General features: G+C 42.0%; 1 long non-coding RNA gene across 1 annotated transcript; it reads left to right on the top strand.

Annotated features, from left to right (window-relative positions):
* Positions 1-6,871: 6,871 nt before the first annotated feature.
* LOC105302909 lies at positions 6,872-8,098 on the top strand. Its single transcript, XR_896874.1, has 3 exons — positions 6,872-6,961; positions 7,176-7,279; positions 8,078-8,098. It is a non-coding gene; the product is annotated as an uncharacterized LOC105302909 (long non-coding RNA).
* The last annotated feature ends 1,648 nt before the right edge of the window (positions 8,099-9,746 follow it).

Genomic DNA, 9,746 nt, shown 5'->3' with positions numbered 1-9,746 from the left:
ACTTAAACATTTTCCAAGGTTAAACTTAGTTGACTTGAATTAGATAGAGTGACATATCCGCTGCCATCATCTTCATTCTTGGCTCAGGTAATAAGGATGAGTTGCTGATGCTGTAAATGGTAAGAGAACTGGCCCAATGCAAAGTTCACTACACCTAAAATCAGATTCACATTTATATGTCTGCATAGAAGCTGAGCATGTGTCAGTTTCCACCAATATAAGGGGCGGGGGGAAAGTGGGGAATCAGGAAAGTGGCATGAGGAGACAGACCAAGAAGGGAAGGAAGGGAGGGAGGAAAATATGTTGGTTCAGTCAAGGGAGGAAGTGAGATGGTTCATTTTTTAACCAGAAATGTATGCCTACTTACATGAAAATCAGAAAGAGGAACCAAAGCATTTTCTTGAGTTATCTAAGACTTTTTAAAAAGTAGATTTAAAAACCTAACATCAAAATAATAATTTTGTTTAAATTGTCTATAGAGTTCAAATACTTCTTAGGGTTAATGGGTATAGCTATTGTTTAAATGTTCCTATGTATGTTTGATTTACCTGGCTGCTTGTCTAAATTCTCCTTTTGACTAGAAATTGCTAGATACAGCTCTTCATCAGCTGCTCCAGCACTTACTTTTAATCCCCCTGGCACAAGGCCCACTTGAGTGGCCTGATATCTGAAGTCAGTTTAAAAGAAGACGTAATTGCAGGCCAACAGAAGGTCTAGTACCATCTTATCAGGGAAATACTTAAAGCTACCATCAGCCCTAGAAATGAAATGGCAACTCTCATTTCATTAAATCATTTCGCCAAGGACCAAGATCAGATCAGAAGTCAATACCTCTGACTTTGTACTACAAAGTAGAATCTAACTTCGATAAAGACTGTCCTCAGAAAAATGAACACTAACTTTTGGTTTTAATGTGAAACTGCAAGTTGAACTTCTAACTCCAACCAAGCTCCCTATGAATGGGATCCGGCCTAAAATCTGAATGTGACCCTTAGCTACGTGCCTGGCAGAGGCCCACATAGGTGACATCACTCCACATCAAGTCTTTGGCAGCTCTGGAAATATATGACCTGTCAAAATGACTCCATTCTTCCAGAAAGGGCAGTTCAGCACCTCCAACTCCCTCCCTTTCAAACAATGAAAGCAAATAACATTGAGAGAAGGCCTAAGAATCCTTAAACCCAAGTTAAAATTCTATCAGAAGCTGCTCATTCAGAAGCAGTATAAGGAACATAGAATAGAGCCACAGGTTTCGCTTCAGTTACTCACTAATATAACACCTGAGAAGTTGCATATAAATTGAACTTATTCCATAATGTTAAATACTCACTTAATCCATTATTTCCCTAACCCAATCATAAAAGCTACCAGGACGCTGTTTAAATGCAGATGCCCTAGACCCTCAGTGATGGAGAATCTGATTCCACAGTTCTGGGGTAGTGTCCAGAGATCTGCAGTTTTCCCAAGTACCTGGGGAGCTATTTTTGTAATCTGATGCATTTGGGAAGCAGTTGTTTAAAGGATTCCTATGGTGTTTTCTATTATTAAACACGTACATAGTTATCTTCAATTTTTTAAAAAATTAATCCAGATTGTTATGTTGTTGTCTAGTATTTCCTTATTTTCAGACAGTTAATATGTCTATTAGTTTACTTCACTAAAGATATGAAACTAACCCGAGCGCACTGTTTGCAATGTCCTCTTCCAAACACAGTGGACGAGCCTGCATTTTCCGATGGATACAAGTTTGCAGAATTTGAATGAGGACAAGAGAAGGGCAGGAAATGCAAGCCTTCTTTTACAGGAGGCTGATGTTAAAAGGAGTGAAATAGTTCCTGAAGAATGGTAGGTTCAATTAAGAGTTTTAGGGAGGCAGGAGTGTCAGAACAAACACTATCTGTACTTGGCCCTTCTTCCTCGATTCTAATTCCCAGGGGTCTTCTAGAATGTGTGCATTTATTCACCTCTAAATTAAGGGGCATGCAGGATTTAACCCGTTGTAGGAAAGAGAACACTAGACTAACCATTCAACTGTCGATACTCAATACTCAGGAGAAAGACAAGACTATTGCTATTAACTGATTCTTTACTTAATCACCTCTTGACTGCCAGGACCATTTATAAATATAATTTTGTCTGAGTATACTAGTAAGTCGAGAATTGATTACATTAGTTTACTTAATGGGATCATTATCTACCTTCCTGCTTCACTCACAGTGGAGTCCTTTCTGATCCTAGAACATGCTAAGCACTCTCCCAGCTCGGGGCCTTTGTTCTTGCTCTGCCTAAAAAGCATCTTATCCCATATATCTTCAGTGCTTGATTCCTCACTTCCTTCAGGTCTCTACTTAAAGGTCATTTCATCAGAGAGGCCATCACTGACCACCTTATAGAAAATGGGTCCCCATTATCTGCATTCCCTTTAAACTGTTTTTGCTTTCCATCGCACTTATTAGTATCTAGTTTATCATAAATTTACTTCTTGATTGACTTACTGTTTGTTTTCCCCAACTAAAACATAAGCAGCACAAAGGCACGGACTTTGTTCTATTTGCTAGGGAATCTCAATGCCAGGATTAATGCTGGGTATATAGTGCCACTCGACATATGTGTTAACTTAATAAGTGGGTAATTTTAGTGGCTTGAAAAGAATATGATTAAGTCTTAATATTTTTGATCTTAAAAGATATATAGCCAAATGGAAACAAACATATGCATTTATAAAACCAAAGAGTAAAGTTTAATTAAAATATTTCATCCCATTATTTAAAAAGTTATCCATATGAGATACCTATAATTTGGGGGCATTTTCTATTTCCTTTCTAAAATAATGGCCAGACTCAAGATAAAGCACACAGAATGACTGAAAGTAATTGTCCTAGATAAAAGCAGGGTGGGTAGGGAGACGGGATCGATATACCATGACCTGATAAATACATTATTATATTTTCTTTGTAACTTTTAGTCACTTGCCAGGTATTGCCTTAATTAAAATTATATGTGTTCAACTCAACATCACTAATTATTGAGGAAATGCAAATTAAAACCATGATGAAATATCACCTCACACTAATCATCAATAAATCAACAAACAAGTGTTGGAGAGGATGTGGAGAAAAGGGAACTATTAGTGGGATTGTAAATTGGTGCAGCCACGATGGAAAACAGTATAGAGGTTCCTCAAAAAATTAAAAATAGAACTACCATATGACCCAGCAATTCTACTTCTGGGCATTTTCCCAAAGAAATCCAAACACTAATTCCAAAGGACATATGCACCTCTATGTTCACTGCAGTATGGTCAAAACATGGATGCAACCTAAGTGTTCATCAATATATAAATAAATAAAGAAGAGGTAGTACATATATACAATGGAATATTACTCAGTCATAAAAATGAAATCATGTCATTTGCAACAACATGGACAGACCTAGGAGGTATTACATTAAGTGAAATAAGTCAGACAGAGAAAGAAAAATACCATGATTTCCCTTATATGTGAAATCTAAAAAAACATAATAAATAAATAAGAAACAAAGTCATAGATACAAAGAACAAACTGATGGTTGCAAGATAGAAGGGAGGTTGGGAGGATTAGGGAAAAAGGGAAGGGATTAATATGTACAAATCGCCAGTTACAAAAACAGTCACAGGAATGTAAAGTAGAGCATAGGAAACATAGTCAATAATATAGTAACTATGTATAGTATCAAAGGAGTACTAGACTTATGGGGTAATCACTTCATAAGTTGTATAAATTTCTGATCACTATGTTGTACACTTGAAATTAACATATTGTATGTCAACTGTAATTTAAAACTTTTCAAATTTTTAAAATTATGTCTGTTCATGTCTTACTTTCCACTAGTGCGAGCCTTTGAGGACATGACCCATCTTACACATCTTTTTATTCTCCTATAATGCCTATCTAAATTGTTGCAAATAGTAGGTAATCAGGAAACATATTCATGTAATGAGAAACACCTTTGGGTATCAAATAAAATTACATATATATTCTCTAAATATATGTTATATATGGCAGTAAAATAAAAGTTTCTAAATCTATCATTGCCTTGGTAGAAATCACATGCTTGTTGAGAAAGATCATAAATCTTCATAAAATTTAAAAAAGGAGAATAGGAAATTTTAAAATATTTACAAACTGTCCTAAAAATTAATTAGCAATAACGCCAACATTGCAGAACATAATAAAAAGCAGGACATTTCAATCCGAAAAGTCCACAACCTGAAAAGTCCACAACCATAAAAAAAGATGATGCTACTATTTCAGTCTAGACTTGCTAACTGGGATTATTTATCTTCGTACACTAGCCAAAAGATTACCTACACTTTGATAGGTTTATGGAAAAATACCCTGTGTGTATTCTTTTAGGTTACTTCCAGAAAATACAGACAGACCTCCTAAGTGGATTTACCATGAAGCTGACAAAGCTCAAGCTTCAGGGCCCCTCACTTGCTTTGGCAGGACCCCCGCCCCACTTAGCATACACAATTGCGTAAGCTTCAGGTACAGAAAACCTGACCCACGCCTGCCACTCCTCTTTTAGAATATTAAGAAAACTAGGCTAGAAATTGCAAAAATGATGCGAAACTCAAATTTATTAATTTCTAACATTTCTCAATAGTCCAAGCAGAGAGAGGCATGTGGGGGTACAAAGGTGTTTCTCTTTGAGGCATATTGTCAGTATTGCTTTTCCCAGGATGCAAAATTAAGTCTTGGAAACCATGACTACATAAAAGCTACTTTCATTAAATGTAATATATGCAATCCCAAACAGTTATTACCCATAAAAGCATCGTACTGAAACCAGATCGCTAGTGTTCAGAACCTACTTTCAATACTAAATAAATTGTCCTTCTTGGTGCCAAGTATCACCGGTTAAAATAAAAACCCGTCCATTTTCATCCTGAATTCGAGTCCTGTTGTATCATAAAACTAGAGCTGGATAACCAAATGTTAATTGTATGGTTTAATTAAAGAATTATAATCTTATCCGAAAGTCACTAGAGTTGCAAGCATTTTTGATACCAAGATCAAAAACCAAAAAAAAAAAAAAAAAACCCAAAAAAAAAAAAAACCCCTGTCATCTCGGCTTTTGCCTACTTAAGTTTTCAAAATCGAGTGGTTATTTCTCAAAAGCTACAGCGAGAATGTGAGTGCGCGTGAGGGTGGATATTCAATCATACACTTTCCTATCCCCACCGTTCTCCTACCCCCTTCCAGTGTTTGTTATTAAACACTAGTTCTTCCCCTCCGGTGTGTAGAACGCAGTTAACTTTTCGTTGGTGGATAAAGTGGTACTAATACCTGGAAGATTTTTGTTTTTTTAAGTATGACAGCATGTACTGTTAGATATGCCTACCCTACCAGAGGCTTTACTTGGAGGTTCCTCGCCACCAACCCCAGGCACATCCCACCCACTGCCCCTCTTAGGGTCCCTCGATTTGAGAATAGGCCCGGGCCCCTTCTTCGAGGAGAGGCGCCCGGCCCTCCTCCTGGGGGAGACCCCTTCAAGAAGGTTTCTTTGGGGTAGCCACACCACCAGGGTAAAATTACCAAAGAAAGCAAATGGGTGGCCACTAAGCGCTTCGACTAGGACGCGGCCAGTTCTCAGCCCCGGCCGCGCCTGAGAAGAGGGGGAAGGGAGTGTCGACAACGAATCCCGAGAAAGGCCACGGGACCCACCTCCGACTCCCTCCCGCTCCCGCCCTCGGCCCCACCTCCCCCTGCCAGCACAAAGCCGTCCCGAAGCCGCAGGCCAGGCCTGCTGGGAGGCCGCCTGGACGGGGCTGGACCCGGACGCCGGCCCGGCGACCCGCAGCTCAGGCCGCGCAGGCCACTGGTCGCCGGCGAGTCTGACTTCCAGTCCCGGATGGGAAGGACGCGCTTCCCGGCTCGCCCTTCAGGGAGCGGGAAGGCGGCCCGCGGCCCTGGCCTTTCCGTCCGAGAGTTTCCCGAGAAGGCACGCTAGCCACGCCCGAAGTGGCCGCCTCCAGTGTGGAGCGCCTGGGCCGGCCGGGCCGCGGGCTCGCAGGAGCGCGCACAAACACTCCGGACGTGGGCGAACCGAAAAGTTGCAGGCTCCCCTTTGCGCCCCACCAAGAGGCGAACTCAGTGCCTGAAATCAGTTCCCCTCGTTTCCCAAGGGCCCTGTCCTCGCGCACCTGCCTAAGGTGGCCGAACAATGCGGGGCGGACGGGGGGACGGGGGCGGCGCTGGACGGCCCCAGAGACCCGGGCGCCCCCGCGCCTCGCCTCCCGTCGGGGGCGCGCACACGCACACTCTCCTGCCCAAGTGCGGGAAGATGGCCGTTTCTGCTTCATATAAAGGCTCTTTGTTGCGCGCACACAAAAGCGGCCAAGACCCGCTTCTCCAGCAGGCCCCTTGGACAAATCGAAGGAACTCAGCTGAATTTTCAAATGGCCCTAAAAGCCTGAAAAGGTGGGAGCAACTTAAAGAGGGGACTAACGCCTCCCGCCCTCATCTACCAAATCCTCTGTCAACATCCAAGTATTCGTCCTGGGAATCGGGAGCTGAGATCCTTCGTAAGGGAGGAAGGAAAGAGGAAAACCTACTTTTACTATCAAGGCCCAAAGGGGGTATTAAACATTCACATTCTTGTAGGATTTCTCCCTTAACCAGGGTAGAAACATAATCTGTTAAGAGTCTGGATACACCAAAAAGAAAGAAAAAAAATACCAACAATAGCAACTTAAAAAAAAAAAAAAACATAACAAACCAGTTGCCATCAGCCCAAAGTGGTAGTAGCAGCAGCCGGCGCGTGTGATCCACTTACTTGTCCGACTCTTGTGACATGTTTGATCCAATGAACTCGCTCCCCTTTTCCTGGAGCCTCAGCCTCTGGTGAAACTGGACTTTCAAGTCTGTGCAGGTGAAGGTGTGTGAGAGCGCCCGAGATGGCAGAACAAGAGCTACAGGTAATTCTGCTTTTCCGTCCCCCCTCACCACTCTCGCTCGCTCGCCCGCTCGCGCCCTCACCTAGCCGGAAAGGTGGGATAAGGAGGGGCCCCTCACATGGGGCCGGAGTTCGGAGGCGGCCGGGCGGCGCGGAGTCCTCCTGGATCGTGGCAATGGGCAGCCACAGAGCAGAAAGTGGCAGACTTGGTCGGCCACAGGTAACTTTCTCGCAAGGAGCTGAATTCTTTCACTAAAGGGTACAACCCGAGGGACGAGCTCCGCGGTGATTGGCTGCGAGGCTCCCTCAGGTGAGCTGCCATTGGCAGAGGCGCGCTCAGGTAAGGCCCTTCTCCAAGTGCAGGTAACTCACTCCGAAGTTTACCTGAGTGGAGCAGCGGCACGCTTACAGCTCTGCGGCAGCCCGTGGGAGCCGAGGGTCAGTGCTTCGGAGACTTCGTGCTACGTTTTCCTTCTTCCCGTTGGCCGGCCGGAGGTGTGGCGGGGGAGCGGGGGGGGGGGGGGGCTTCCAGGAGAGAAGGAACCAGGAAAAAAAAAAGCAACACCTGCAAACACTAGGGATTGTGGGTCGAACGGAAGGACTGTGGAGAGCAGAACTCAGGTGTCCCAAGCCAACCGGAATCAAATGCGCAGCACAACCACAAGCCTTTTAATGCCTACATTAAGAGGACTGTTTGACAGCGTCAGAGGAGTACGGGACTGAAGTTTACTTTTGTGCTCTGGGGGGCCCGGAGGGGAGGGCGGGGAGGAACACAACGATTGCCGGGTCTGTTGCGTAATTGCATTTTTAACATTCTTACCCACAACAAACACTTTTCGTGCCCCGATGTGTAAAAGATACCTGGTAGATTACAGATTTTCAAAGAGGTGAGCAAACTTTCATGAACCGGGTAGACGGGCAGTGGCGTGGTTTTGGTGGGATGAGGGGATCGAGTTGAAGAGACAGTAAGATGGCCCAAGCGCACCATTTCAACTCTGCAGCCTGGGATTCCAGAGCTGCAAACAACCACTGAATCCGTTCCATAAACCTGTTGTCATTTGACGTTTCCAGGTGGACATCAACATTTACATTGTAATTCAATAGAAGCAGCGACTACAAAGGTGCTTTATCCTTCCAGCTTAGTATGGTTGCTACGGAAACAATTCAGGATGAAACTGACTTTTCTTGTAGCTCAGTTTCTCCTACTTGGAAACGAGGCGAATTAGCAAAGGTATAATTTATAACCACTGCTCCCAAAGAGTATTTGTGGAAGTTCTGCAGGCATCTAGCCCATACTTACGAATTGTGAGACTGAAGGAGAGGGCATGAAAAACTTACCACATTTTACTTCATGTTAATACTACATTGCCAGAGCTAATAACAACTTCTCTTTTAATCTTTGTGGATCAGGTATTTCCTGAAAATTACATTAGGAAGCAAGGTTTGGTTGTTCCATGCTTTCACTCTAAGCAAATGAATTTCAAAATTTAATGCTTACTTATTAGAGACAATATAAGTACACATACTTTTTAAGGTTAGTATAATCTTTTAAGATAATACAGTACCCACCTCTCCTCTATCTTCTTAATCTCTTTTTTAGAGGCAACCACATTCCACTTTTAGCTGTTTCTTCTGTCATTTACCTTCTGATTACTAAATAATTTATACCGCTATCTCTTGATTTATCGTTTAGATGTGCTTTGACTATCTGTTGCCTCAGATAAGGATTTGGCTCTTTCACACCCCATCCAGTTTCCCCTTCTTCCATTCTTCCAACACAGCTCTTTCACAGTTTGGGAGTTATTAAGTAGTTGGTGACTGTGCAGATACCAGTCAACAGAGCCAACTGATGCAGTGTGGTTGTTTTCTTTCTTATAAAATCTTCTATCTATTTACTTTGTTTTGCACCCATCCTGATGTTTTTTCTACAACATAACTGTCAAATAATTATCAAGTTTATTTTCCAAATAATCAAACAATTTCATTTTTCTCCCTCGAAACATCCCTCCACTGTTCCAACGGAGATGAGAATTCTGAGTTGAAATTTCCATTCCTAAGTTTATAAAAATTGCTCTTTTATCATTTAGCATCCAGTGTTGCTGTTGAGAATTCCAGTGCCACCTTTATTCTATTGTTTTTGTGACCTGGAACTTTTTTTTCTGGAATTATCCTTATAGAATAATCCCTTTATCTCTAATATTCTGAAATTTCATCATTATGTGCTGGAAACTCAATGGCGAAGATTTGTCTAAGTTCAGATCATGCCTCTACTACATGACCTTGGGCAAGTCACTTATTCTTGCTGTGCTCCAGTTTCCTTGTCTCCAATAATATAACATATGTATAATAATAATGGAGATAATGATAGTAATTTCCTCATGGATATATATCTGCACCACTTAAAAAAGTGCCAGACGCATAGTAAGTCCTTGATTATTGTCCACTCTTCTTTTTAAAACTCTTCTCAATTGGATATTGGATCCTCTGGATTAATCTTAGAATTTGTTTTCTTTCCTTTTGGACATCTCTTCATCTGTTCTATTTGGGGGAATAGTTTCTTACTTTCTTTTTCACTGAAGTTTTTATCTCAGCTATTCTAAGAGCTCTTTTCATGTTTTATGTTATTTTTTAAACAGAATTCTATGATTATGTCATGGTTGCAATAATTTCTTCTATCTTTTGTGGATAGTTACTAAAGGGTTTTTTTTTTTCTGCTTCCTGCCTTCCCTCTGCTTCCTTTTATTCCATGTATTTGTTTTAGTCCCATCATGCAGGAGGCTTTCCTCAAATGCCTGCAAACCTTTGAC

The sequence above is a fragment of the Pteropus vampyrus genome, unplaced genomic scaffold (genome assembly GCF_000151845.1).
Source record: "Pteropus vampyrus isolate Shadow unplaced genomic scaffold, Pvam_2.0 Scaffold287, whole genome shotgun sequence".
Classification (NCBI taxonomy): domain Eukaryota; kingdom Metazoa; phylum Chordata; class Mammalia; order Chiroptera; family Pteropodidae; genus Pteropus; species Pteropus vampyrus.
This window is presented reverse-complemented; position numbering and strand designations above follow the sequence as displayed.